Here is a 13,028-nt window from a genome sequence, read left to right as displayed (position 1 = left end):
GATTTGGGCCAGATAAGTAGTTGATGGGCTCTCTAGTGAGCTAACCTTAGTGATGGTGCTACTCAAACATACTCCGTCACCATGGCCATTACTACAGGTGGGTGGCATCCTCTGCTCACATCTCAGTGCAGAAGCTTTCTCCAGCTTTGGTGTGCAGCTCAGTCAATGGAGGCGTGTTAACAATGTCTGAAGTCAGGTGCAATGATCTGGACTGTGACAGGATTCCCAGGTGATTCTAATGATCTCCTTAATTCATTCCAGCACTGGCAGAGTGGTTTTAAAGTCAAAGAACAGGGGATCTACCTTCCATGGTTCTTATTGTTTCATTCTGAGTGCATCTCTCACACTCTAACTTTGGTGCCTCAGTCCTCCAGGGCACTTTCAGCAATCACTGTGCTCCTCAATCCTTGGGAAAGAGCTGTCTTTTCCCTCATCTGCAAGTGGCATTTGTCAAGACAGGTTGTGCCCTATATCTCCTTTCTAGTACCACCATGGCCCTTCAGATTTCTTATATTAAAGGCAAGAAAATTAGGATCAGAGAGTCCTGAAATCAAAATCCAGCTTACAAATTATTTTCTAGCCATGTGATTTGGGCAAGTTCCATAAGCTTTTCCTGCTTCCCTGTCTGTAAAATGGATGGTAACATCATGGAGTTGCAGTGACCTATAGAAAGAGTGTGTGTGTGTGTGTGTGTGTGTGTGTGTGTGTTCAGTTGCATCCGACTTTTTGCGACCCCATGGACTGTAGCCCGCTAGGCTCCTCTGTCCATGGAATTCTCCAGGCAAGAATACTGGAGTGGGTTGCCATTCCCTTCTCCAGGGGACCTTCCTGATCCAGGGCCTGAACTCACATCTCCTGTGTCTTCTGCACTGTAGGCAGATTCTTTACTGCTGGCCACTGGGGAAGCCCATAAAAGAGTTAGTGCATGCTTATATTTGCTGAATGAATACAAGTTTGGCACAAGGAAGACTCCATATGCTAACTAATCATTTTCAATATTCTTGTTGTTTAATTCAATAGGTGTGCATTGTACTTTCACTATGCTTATTATTGCTTTTGAATTGCCCTTTAGGGGAATTTTTCATTTTCTTCCCAGACAGAAGTGTTTTTAGCTTACATTAACATTTCCTCTTGCCTTAATGTCTCCCTTTTGGATCATTGTAAGTTGTTTCCATCTTCTCTCATAGCTTTTCCTTTAAACTATTTTGCTAATATTTTTGCCTTTTTTTTTTTCTTCTTCCAATTCGACATATCCCAATTCTTGCCACAGGTGCTGGAAAGAGAACAGTAACCTTTAGTAAGCAAGTGACTGTGACGTGTATAAGGTACATTCTTTCCTTTCAATTAAAGGGCACTCAGCTAGGGCCTCCTTCTAATAGGGAGGTAAATCAGCCTCGTTTCTGAGAAACAATTAGTTACACTTACATTTTCATTGAATTTTCACTCCTCCAGGTTCATATACGTTGTCTGCCACTTTCTTTTTTGTTATCTTGTGCTTATGTAATTCCCCCCACCCCCTTTCACTGTTACCTTCTCTATTGATTAACATTAAGCTTGGTTGGTATTTCTTTGAAAAGAAAACACAAGCTTGCTGGGTTGGGAGGTTTTTCCAAGGCCTCTCTGCTCTAGTAAAATCCTATATATGTAGGTTCTGCAAACCAACATTATTTTTGCTGTACAAACACCACGCGCGTGTTCTAAGACATGAGCCCTCTGTGTAAGATCTTTTCGCACATGCAAAAACAGCTGACATGTCAGCACTTCCACAGAGTGAAAACAAGAGGATCCTGGTTCAGAAAGGTCAGGGCTGTTCTCTGCAGCCGGTGCCCCGTGTACCTTGACCTTCATCCCCAGCAAGAGCAGTATGATGCTGGGTGTTCCAATTTTATACATTCTTATTCATAGTCCGCTCCCAAGAGTTTCCTCAAATTCTGAATTCCTCCAATGGGACAAGTGTTAGTTTTCTATTGTTATGTAATTATACCACCGCAAACTTAATGGCTCAAAACAACAAATGTATCCTGAAGTTTCTGTTTGCCAAGACTTCAGGCATGGCTTTAGATGGATCTTCTGATTAGAGTCTCAAAAGACTTCAGAGTTTTGGCTGGGGCTGTGATCTCACCTGGGAATTGTCTGGGTAAGGATTCACTTCTAAGCTCACTTAAGTTGTTGGCAGAATTCAATTCCTTCCTCTGATAAGACTGCACGCTTCTTGCTGGCTGTCAGTCAAGAATGTCATCAGTTTCAGGAGACTGCCCACAGTTCCCTGCCATGTGCAGTTCCCCAGCAAGGTCTCCTAACTCTTCAAAGCTAGTGAGGCAGAGACAGAGAAAGAGAGGCAGAGAGAATAAATGAGCTGTATGCTAACAGAAGCATATACAACTCAAATGCTGTATGATTTCATCAAAGTGTGTTTCAGCAGAAAGGAAATACGAATAGAAGATCATACTTTCAGTACTAACAGTGTGGACATATCTGGGTGATAAAGTATGAATAATCTTGTTTAAATTTTTACATATTTTTACATTCTAAATGTTTCCAGGAAACATGCAAAAGTTTTGATTTTAAGTTTAACATTCAAACTAATAGATGCACATATTTTAAAAAGTAAAACAGCACCCCAAGGTTTTAAGATAAAGACAGTAGGCTTTTGCAGCTCCCCATCTCATCCCCAAATCCCACTTGCCACAGAAATAATTTCTTCTGGTGTTCTAAATAAGATAAATATAAAGCTATTTTTTTTTCCATGCTGCATATTATCCATTGAGTTTTTAGAGAGATGAAGATTTAGTTCTCCTTTTCCAGTCACCCCATTTACATGCATATATTTCTCTTCTCCCCAAATCTCTAATACAGTGTAAATACTTATGCACAAATACATTTATTATATTATTAATGTTATTAAGTGCTCCTCATTGATAGCACATGCGGTACTATGATTATGTGTTTTATTTTCTAGAGAATTCTGTTTTTCTTAGAATTGAAAAGCACCTCACTTTTATCTGTTGTTTCTTATCTACCTAGCAACAATTAATCCTCAAACTCTCTAAAAGAACACTTTACCTTCTCTCAACGTGGCCATGCATATCAGCTAAATTGATACCTAATCCTCCAATGCTGCTTTCAGAAGACCAATGCCATTCTGATGCCTGAATCTTGACATAAGACCCATTATTCTGTCCAGAAGCTTGTAGGATGTTTTCTTTATTGTAATGTTTGAAACTTCATGATAATATCCCTTGTTATGAGTTATTTTGTACTCGTTTGGTTGAACACCAGATGTCCCTTTCAATCCGAAAACTCATTATACAGATCTAAGAATTTTTTCATATTGTTTTGAAAATTTCCCCTCTTACTTCTCTCATCAACAGGCCATAAGAGTTTTTGTTTATTTAGTTGGTTTGATTTAGCTTTGTTTTTACTCTTATAGAAATGTGATAATGAACAACCTTGGCCATACTTCCTTGTACTCATTTGTAAATTTTTTTGTACAGTAAATACTGAGATGCAAAGTAAAATTTCTAGATTATAGAACATATATTTTCAAAGTTCTTGCAAGAAATGTACACTTCCAATATGGATAATTAGATCATTTTTTTCATAAATGAATATTTTCAGTGCTTAATTACAATATGTCCACATGACAATATCACATTTTGCTTTTAATAATGCTCACAACTTCAGTTTTTATACCCTCCCCAGCCAGTTTCTGAGTCTCTCTTGTATGGAAGAAAAAACACATAGAACCAGTTCATAATCTCAGCTTTACAACTCTGTAGTTGCAGGACTTCTCAGCAAGACCCTCTCTGGCCTCAATTTCCTCATGTGTAAAATAAGGAATAATATCTACTTCCTAGTAATATGGAAGGATTAAGTGAAATGCAAAAGCACAGTGCCAAGCACACGAAAGATAATAAAAACAATATTACCCCCTCCCCTTAATTATCATCCTATGCATTTAGAGACAATGAGATACAACTTAAATCCACAGCATAACTATAACTGGAATTTATAATGATTCTGACTATACTCAAGTCTACATTTCAAAATCCAGATATTCCTCGAAGGTTATCTGGGGCCTGCCCCAAACCCTATCCTAAGAAGTAGAGCCTGGCCAAGTCTTTTAATGTGGACATCCCACTTTGTATATCCTAGCACCCTCCTACTCCTGGGAGGGGTTTGACATTGCTCCTTTTCTACATTGATAGACCTACATATATTTTAGATGCAGAACAGGGGCTCATAGATAGGAAGAATGACTTACATTCCATAATTTCTTTTCCTGTCTCATTATCCAATCCATTTTTTATGAAGTTTCATGGCATAAAGTCACAGTGAACTAAATGATTCTTGCGTCTTTGATTATACCACAACTCAGGTAACAATCATTGCTTGAGTACATTACTTGAGCTTGACTTTGTAATAGTGGGTTTCCCTTCCTCCCCGCTTTTTCCTCCTTTCCCCACCTTATGCTATTTATTGAATGGCATGCATCCTTTGCTTTGACTCTAGCTCTCTGTCCCATGCCAGTGACAGGGGACAAAGCCAAGAGAGCCAAGAGAGTACGGGGGCTTTTTGTCTATTCACTACTCATGTCTCTGTATCCTTCCCTTGACCTTGCCACCCCAGAATGTCCGTATGGAGTCTGGCAAAGAAGCCAGCTGCCCAGTCCTGCATTACGACCTTCATTACTGACTTATCCTCATGCTCAGGAAGTCTGACATAAACAGGCCAAATCAGAGCAATCCCTGCAGGAGCTTTGGGCAAGATCACAGGTTACATAGTGAGAAGGGGTGCACAGTGACATTCTAGAACTGATTTGATCATATCCCAATGTTCCAGAATGTCTTTTTGTTCACTTGTGTTTTTTGGTTTGACAAGAACAGTGGGATAACCTTACTATTTCTACTGGGTATTTCAGAAAGCAGTCAAAAAACATTTGGCAAGTGAAGATCAGTCTCAGCTCATTGAACTGAAACACCTGATCTTTGTGATTCATCCCTTGAGAGAAATTCACCGAACACCTCTTACGTGTCACGTGTTGCCCATGGGCTTGAGAGACTCTTGTCCATGATACATTCCCCTCCCTGTCTTTCTCAAATCCCACAGACATGCCTATTTCTACTCCAGGGATAAAGCTTGAAGTTCTAGTTTATAAACTAATAAAAGTTATCATTCATTGAGCATTTAGAATATTCTAGACACTATACCGAGTACTTTGTCCACTTAACATACATTATTTCTTTGAATCTCCATTTAAGCCCCTTGAGATGGGTACTTTATCTTCATTTTGAAAGATGCAGAAAATGGAATATAGAGAGGTTGAATAACTTGCCCACAGACACACAAGGAGCAAGTGAAGATGCTAGGAAACGTGCATTCAGCTTATCCCTGTGACTAGCACCTCATTCTCCTGTATCAGGGGTTGCATCTCTCTTCAATACTGAAATAATAAGGATCCTCTTAATCTTAGGAATTCTCATCTCTTTCTAAGTTCTTCCTGAGAGACACATTTCTTTCAGAATCCTGATGTTTCTAGATTTCTTCTTAGATCCTTTTCCCATCCTTGAGTTCCTTCTCCAAACCATCTCTTTGCTAAAACACGATGCATTTTAGTAACTCATGGGTAATCTTTTCCTTAACAAATACCAGGATGGTTCTTAATATAGGATTTCCAGGAACTGAAGAACATTCTTTTGCTAATCAACTTCTTGACCACAACTGGTTGTGTAGATATGCATTTTTAAACAATGAATTGTCAGTTCAAAAAGAGCTTAAATCAAATCCCATACAAGCAAGTATAGTTTTAACTCTAGAATCATTCTTTTGGGGTCTGTCCTCTCTTGGAACCTCAAGCTTGGGGTCAGTCAGTCAGTTCAGCCACTCAGTCATGCCTGACTCTTTGCGGCCCCATGGACTGCAGCACGCCAGGCTTTCATGTCCATCACCAACTCCCGGAGCTTGCTCAAACTCACCCTCACACAAAAGGACGACACCTGAATATCACTCTGCTTCTTCTTCATCCTCTACCTTGCTTTCCAGGTAAAGAGGGTGAGAAAAGAAGAGGAAATCATCATTGATCCACTGATTTGTTTCAATGCATGTAGGCAGAAAGGCTGGACTCCGCCCAAGTATGGGACAGACTTAAATCTGAAGCCTAATCTTAAATCTGATAAAATGGCACTTCTACACTCATCTGTTTGTGAGGATAACAGTCCATCGAGATGCCCCAAGGAGGTGCACAAATTCTCTGAGGCTGAAAGTAAGAGAGAGTTTTTTTTTTTTTTTTCCCCCTGTCTAGCCTAGCCTACCCTGCCCTCCCATCAAAAAACAAAAGAAAACCTCACAACAGTTCACTTGCTATTCCTGGCTCCATTTATTTATAGGACAGCTTGTAGCAAAGACAAGTTTTGCCTGGTTAATCATATAAAGGCTACTATATTATTTTCTTTATGAATTTAGTTTTAAAGCACTTGTCCATCTCCGTGGAGCCTCTCACTTTGTCTAATAGCTTTTGATAGTTCCAGGTCACAAGGCATTTTATTTCCAATTTTTTGCATTATTCTTCCATCATGGTATAGGAGGGACATCTATAGTCTTTGGAAATTAGCTGCCTAATGGAATTCCAAAGTGTGTGTGTGTGTGTCTGTGTGTGAGGATGTGTGTGAGTGAGTGAAAATGATTTTCTCCACCCAATAGCATAACATCTTAGTTTAATGTTACCCATGGAGGGAAACAGGAAAGAAATTAATGGATGAATTTATTATCATAGTTATTATCAAGCAACCACAAACCTAGGTCTAGTTTCATGACCAGTACTGAATCTATACTTGGCAGGGCTTCATCACTAATGGGAAATCTGACAAGCAGGCAGAGAGACCAATAGGATTCTAAAATGTTTTTTGAAATACCTTCTCAATATTCAAAAACGAGTTTATCTAAAACATAGCAAATCTTATCTTCTGTGCAAACTTGTACTCATGACTTATTGCCCATACACGTGGTGAATTAGCAAAGCATGCTCTACATTCGCTGACCTTTAATAAAGATAAATTCTCCAGGGGGGATAGATTGAGCCCTCCTTTGAAAATCTACTCCTGGGTTACTCCTGACCTGGGTGCCTCTCACATTTACAGGCAGTTGTTTGTGAGGGCCCCTAATCATGAAAATAAATCAAAGGAGGAAGTCTTATATCTTTATAGAGAGACCACTGAATTAACATAATGCTATACTTACTAGGAAAGGAAAACATATTTTTCCTAATTTTATATGTGTACGTGTGTGTATATATACACATGTATATATATATATTTCTTCCCCCCAACCCCATTGAAGTCTGGCTGAAAGATCTCCTTACACATTGAGTGAATCAAGTGGGGAATTAGTCCAGCTGGAATGCTTGCTAGAGTTTTGATAATGAAACCACTGCTGTGGCAGCGTTTTGCGAGTTTCATGTTGGGTTTTCAAACTCACAATAGGCCACCTAAAGAATTAACTTCAGGGCTAGTAAAGTTCAAGAACCAAAGGGCCCACAAAAGGACTCAGAGCTTGAAATCTGCAGGATATACTTGCACTAGTTGTTACGTTTGAGTTTTATGTCACCTCTCCGATGCAGATGCCACAGGAATTGTTTTTCATGTTTTACAAGGGAGGAAACTGGCTGCTAGGGGTCGACTGGCTTGCTCCAGGCCAACTATACCAGTGGTGACAGAATGACAGTTAGAACCTTGGTCTCACATCACAGATGTTTCGAACACACAGAAGAGGTCTTCGCAATTCAGCAAGAGGGACAATCACCTGTCTAATGCATCTTAGTGTCCCCAGCTTGCAGTCTGGAATAAGTTACCAGAAAACCAGTTGCTCAATAAATGAAAGCAGCAGCAATTTGCAAAAAGGAGAATAAAGTAGTTATGGCCATGGTGTGCCATGTTCTTAAGTCTCTCCCCCACCTATTGCAATGTAACTCATCGTCACTCACATGGCCAGTATTAGGAAAGCATGACCGCCCTGGTGTGTTATGGGCTCTGTCATAAGTCATAGGCCGGCAGTTTCTAAACTTCCTTCCAAAGTCCAATTCTCAGGCTTCAGGCACTCACTCATGTGTACTGCAAGTGAACCATCAGCGACACTGATGGGGGCCAAGCTGGGAGCTGTAATACTCATCAGCAGTTACTTCCAACAGTATTAGCATTCAGCCAAACAGAAGTGCTAAAACACGTTCGCACCTAAGTGACTATAAGTCCATCAGTTAAATGTCAACAGGAAGTATCTGACAGGGATTAACATATTACAAACCCTAAGCAAAAAAATCACTCAGATTTCAAGAGACCTCAAGGTGGGAGACACAATAGCTATTCTCTATTTTTACATACAGCTCAAGAATATGTGATACATGGTGCCATTTCTTGAAAGGGCCTCAGGTCAAACACTCTGGAAACTGAACTCGGTGCAGCAGGCACTGTCAGTCAGTTCAGTTCAGTTCAGTCACTCAGTCGTGTCCGACTCTTTGTGACCCCATGAATCGCAGCATGCCAGGCCTCCCTGTCCATCACCAACTCCCGGAGTTCACCCAGACTCACGTCCATCGAGTCAGAGATGCCATCCAGCCATCTCATCCTCTGTCGTCCCCTTCTCCTCTTGCCCCCAATCCCTCCCAGCATCAGAGTCTTTTCCAATGAGTCAACTCTTCTCATGAGGTGGCCAAAGTACTGGAGTTTCAGCTTTAGCATCATTCCTTCCAAAGAACAGCACTGTAATTGGCCAGAATTTTCTTTACTAATTATTTCACGTGACAGGATGGAAGTTTGAAGCTCTTTACCTAACGCTGGTTCATTTACATCATTAGTATATCGCTAACCCCATTACCTAAGGGTAATGCTATTAGCTAATAAACTATAAGGTAAAGGCGGGTTGTACAAATACAGAAAGGTATCCTGGGATGAACTATTCTTACGTTTAAATATAAACTGAAACAATCCACTTCTTTTTCCAACCTCTAGACCATAGTCAAACTTTTTTTTAAAATGACTTGTAACAAAGATTATTTTTAATAAGCATGTCGTTTCTCGTCAGTCAAAAGCTTTGACTGTACCACCCATACATGCTCAGGCCCCAAATTCCAGGCATGAGCTAAGAAAATTATAACTCACAGACAAACCTCTCCCTTGCCCACCATTAGAATTTTAAGTCCCAGGCGAAGACTAGGTCTCTAGTTGAGTACAAATTTCAGTGGGATTTGGAAAAATCCTTTAAATAGATTTTTATTGGTTTTTAAGAACAGGGTTATTTTGTGTTAATAATGGGCATACATTAGGCTTTAGATAATTGCTTTATGTAACTTGGAGTTTTGGCTTTCAGCTAAATAAACACGCTATGTGTTCACAGGTGTATTGTCCTCAAGGGCACTCCGCTTTTAAGGGTGGCAGCTGTTGCCAAGGTGTTGCTGATACAACTCTGCGTATAATTTATTGGAAACAGGTGCTAGCTCATGATGAAGATAGACAGGAAACTAAAGCAGACAACATGTTTAACCACCATTAAAAAAGTTCAGGTTCAGAGAGACAATGTGTCTGAGATATTTGGGGGATGTTGCCAGCATCCCAGAGCAAGTTTAAAAGCTCCTGCGGATCAGCATAAGGAAGAAATTGTACATGAATTTCAAGCAGCCCAGCCTAATGAGTGCCTGATGCTATGCTGCCAGATTTAATTGATTACATGAAAAATTTTGAGTTTGTGTAAGGCTAGCAAAAAATTATGAAATACTTTCCTAAGCTAATTGTTAAAAATTACTTTCAAATGAGGTAATAACTGTTAGTTTTCAATGATCTGGACAGTGGATTAGGCTGTAATGTGTTTTCTTTATGCTCTGAGTATTTACTTTGGATTCTGTGTGGAGATCCTGCAGTGTTGGGACGAGCCCAGCATTCGTGTCCACGGGGCACTGGTACAGGTTAGGGCAATGAGACGGGAGACAGGATTTAGAACCGTGAGGTACAGATGCTCACCCTCCTTCTTTGGACGTTACTTGGCTATGGAGTCAGTCAGCAGGCTTGGGGACAGCTCCCATCTTCAGTCTTCTAGCACCGTGGATGAGTGGGAATAGCTGAAGTGGCCTCACTTCAGGACAGAGCCCTGGTGACCGAGTGTGCCGCGGGCTACCTTTTACTCCCTAGTAAAAAGAGGAGACATATCAACTCATGCTCTGAGAGACATTCTCCTCCTGTGAAGAGGCGTTTGTATATTTTCCCAACTAATCTCCAGTCTAATCGGTGTGCTACATAATACACATGTGAGATAAATATGCATACTAAGTGTAGCTGAAAAAGAAGTTGTTAAGAGTGCATGCACGGTTCTTCAACCTCAAAAACCTAAATATCTTGGCCATTTACATGTTTAAAAAATACCCACAGGCATTAGACCACATTACGGACTAATGGCCTGCCAAATTTCATTTTTGGGAAAAGATTCGATGTTTGAGTTACAACACACGAGTGCAAAAAAAGCAACTGAAACAACAAAGTTTGGTTAAAAACATTTCTTGACCCCCAGGCTCAGACCTCGTGTGCCAAAAATGCTGACAAAAATTTATACCAACACCAGCGGGCATGCACAGTTTAATATCTACTTTATGTGAAAAATCATTGACAATTTAATGCTTGCATTAATTTGAAAGAATTTTATGCAGTAGGTAGAAACTTTTACATTACCATTCCTAATCTCTACCAGCCGTCTTGTTCCCTTCTCAAAGGTAAAGTGAATGACAGGGCTGGAAAAACCAAATCTGCTGAAGGGCCTGAGCTGCTGCTTTTATCACCCTCCAACAGCTCCATCCCGACCAGAAAAGCAGGAATTCGGCTTGTACGCTGCTCAGAGCCTTCAACTGAGGTTTTAGCTTAGGAAAGCAAATAGCTGATGTGAAAATAAACCTTTATTAAAAAAAAAAAAACTTTATAAGGCCCCTTTATTTAGAGGGAGAGTCATTCAAATAAATACACCGTTAACAAACTCCTATACTGAATAATAATATATACTGTAGCAAGTGATGAAACGGAATCCCACAAAACAAGTGCTGAAATCCGATGATTGATTATCAAACCTACAAGATAAATAAACTTTCTTCAATTAATAGCTAGTCTCAGGGATGAGTTTCCAAAGAAAGGTCCTGCAAGGAAAAGCATCAGTTGCAGAGAGTCAAATTCTGAATTCAGCCAGACTGGCTTGAAACACAGCTCTTTCCAGTGTCTTTATGAGCTTGAGGTCATAGGGAGATGAGTAAAACTCACTGAAGGAGAAATATGCTTTCTCCATCTGAGCTAATGAATTATCCTGGCCATTTGGGACCCATGGGTCTAAGTATCAGAAGAAGCTATTTTTCATTTATGAAAAAGGGAATTGAGAATCAACCTTGTTTCCTTGAATGCGTTTCTTGCCAACAAACCAATGAAAGCGCCCATTCAGAAAGTTTTATTCTCTAGCTTTGGTTTTCTAAGTTTGCATCCTTATTCTTCTTTCCAAGTAGATACAGATAGCCCAGTCAAAAGTCTCTTATTGATTTCGGAAGGAAGCTGACTTCTTGTTTGTAACCAGCCATGCTCTGGTGTCTCAGTGGCAGAGTTACAGGGAATAACAAGTAATGCGAAATCCCAGATGACCCGCCGTGCTCCTATAATCTCCGTCCATATTATTTGTCAGGGTCTTCATTTTGAAACAGTGAAAGAAATATCTATCCAAGGGTTGCATGAATGCTGCTTTGTGACTGTGCTTTATCCCTGATCTTCAATAGAGACATTTCCACGGAAACAACCATACTGCTAGACTAGAGTCATGGGCGTCAGGAGACTAAAGCTTACATGTCTATTGGTCCATCTGATCATCCATCCATCCATCCATCCACCCATCCATTCACCAAACTGTGCTCTCTTTGCTCAGTTTCATCTTACAAGGACACGCTTAAGTCTACTCTCTTCTAAGGTGGTGTATTAGGCATGCCTTTTAATTTTGATTCTCTCACATCTTGGGGCCTCGTTGACACTGGAACAGACTGCTCCTCCATGGGTTAGATAATCCCTAGATACTTTAAACAACTCATAAGGACACCTTTATATGCAAACCAACCAGTGTGAAGCCCTTACTTCAACCACTTCTGTCACACTATCCTCCTGCCCTAATCACCCCAGGGCCAAGTACCAGACAACTAGGGGCAGTCCCAGGGCCCTAGGGCTAAACCAGAATTATTCAAACCCACTTAGCTTCCTTACCGTGCTTCACCCACTCCTTCCCATGGACACCAATCAGGTTTCTTGCCCACTTTTTCTTCTTCCTCCTTCTGTCTCCTGACGGACTCCAGTGCTTCCCCGTGTGACCCTGCATGGTGTGGGATGTCCCTCCTCTTGGGAACTATAAGTAACAAACTATCTTTTCAATGGAAGCTGTATCCTGATCTGTTTGATTCGTTATACCTGAATAATAATGAAATCTATATTCCTAAACAGGGGGGATAAATAAGTATATTTACGTAAATATATGAGCTTCCTTTGGAGCCTCAAGGAATTCTATTAGAATAAAACTAGCCCTGGAATCAGAGGTCAAGAAACCTAGTCCTGGCCACATCATATGCATCACTGAGTGGTTTGGGCCAATGGACAGGGAAGCCTGGTGTGCTGCAGTTTACGAGGCTGCAGAGTCGGACACGACTGAATGACTGAACTTGGGCCAAACCCTGTGACCTTGGCTGAGGTTTGGTTTCCACTGTCATCAACGTGGACAATTTCTATTTTTCTGGAGTCTTACAAATGTCACACAGATATGCATACATGAAAGATGCAAGTATGTGATAGGAACAGAGTTGAATCTGTTACTATTCCCTTACATAACCTGTCCTTTCTTGGTTAAGTTTTATATACACTGCCTCCCCACTGAAGACACTCCCTGAGCATGATCCCCATGTTGCTGGTGGGGATCACAAGGAGGCCCATTTTCATGCTCTGAGTAAGTGGTAGTTGAGGGTAGTGGCTGAAAGCAAAGACAGT

At 40.6% G+C, this 13,028-nt stretch overlaps 1 long non-coding RNA gene across 1 annotated transcript; it reads right to left on the bottom strand.

Annotated features, from left to right (window-relative positions):
• Positions 1–953: 953 nt before the first annotated feature.
• Positions 954–10,162, bottom strand: LOC113880944. Its single transcript, XR_003507889.1, has 3 exons — positions 10,005–10,162; positions 2,123–2,310; positions 954–1,273 (listed from the first exon to the last, which is right to left on the bottom strand). It is a non-coding gene; the product is annotated as an uncharacterized LOC113880944 (long non-coding RNA).
• Between the last annotated feature and the right edge of the window lie 2,866 nt (positions 10,163–13,028).

The sequence above is a fragment of the Bos indicus x Bos taurus genome, chromosome 22 (genome assembly GCF_003369695.1).
Source record: "Bos indicus x Bos taurus breed Angus x Brahman F1 hybrid chromosome 22, Bos_hybrid_MaternalHap_v2.0, whole genome shotgun sequence".
Taxonomy (NCBI): domain Eukaryota; kingdom Metazoa; phylum Chordata; class Mammalia; order Artiodactyla; family Bovidae; genus Bos; species Bos indicus x Bos taurus.
This window is presented reverse-complemented; position numbering and strand designations above follow the sequence as displayed.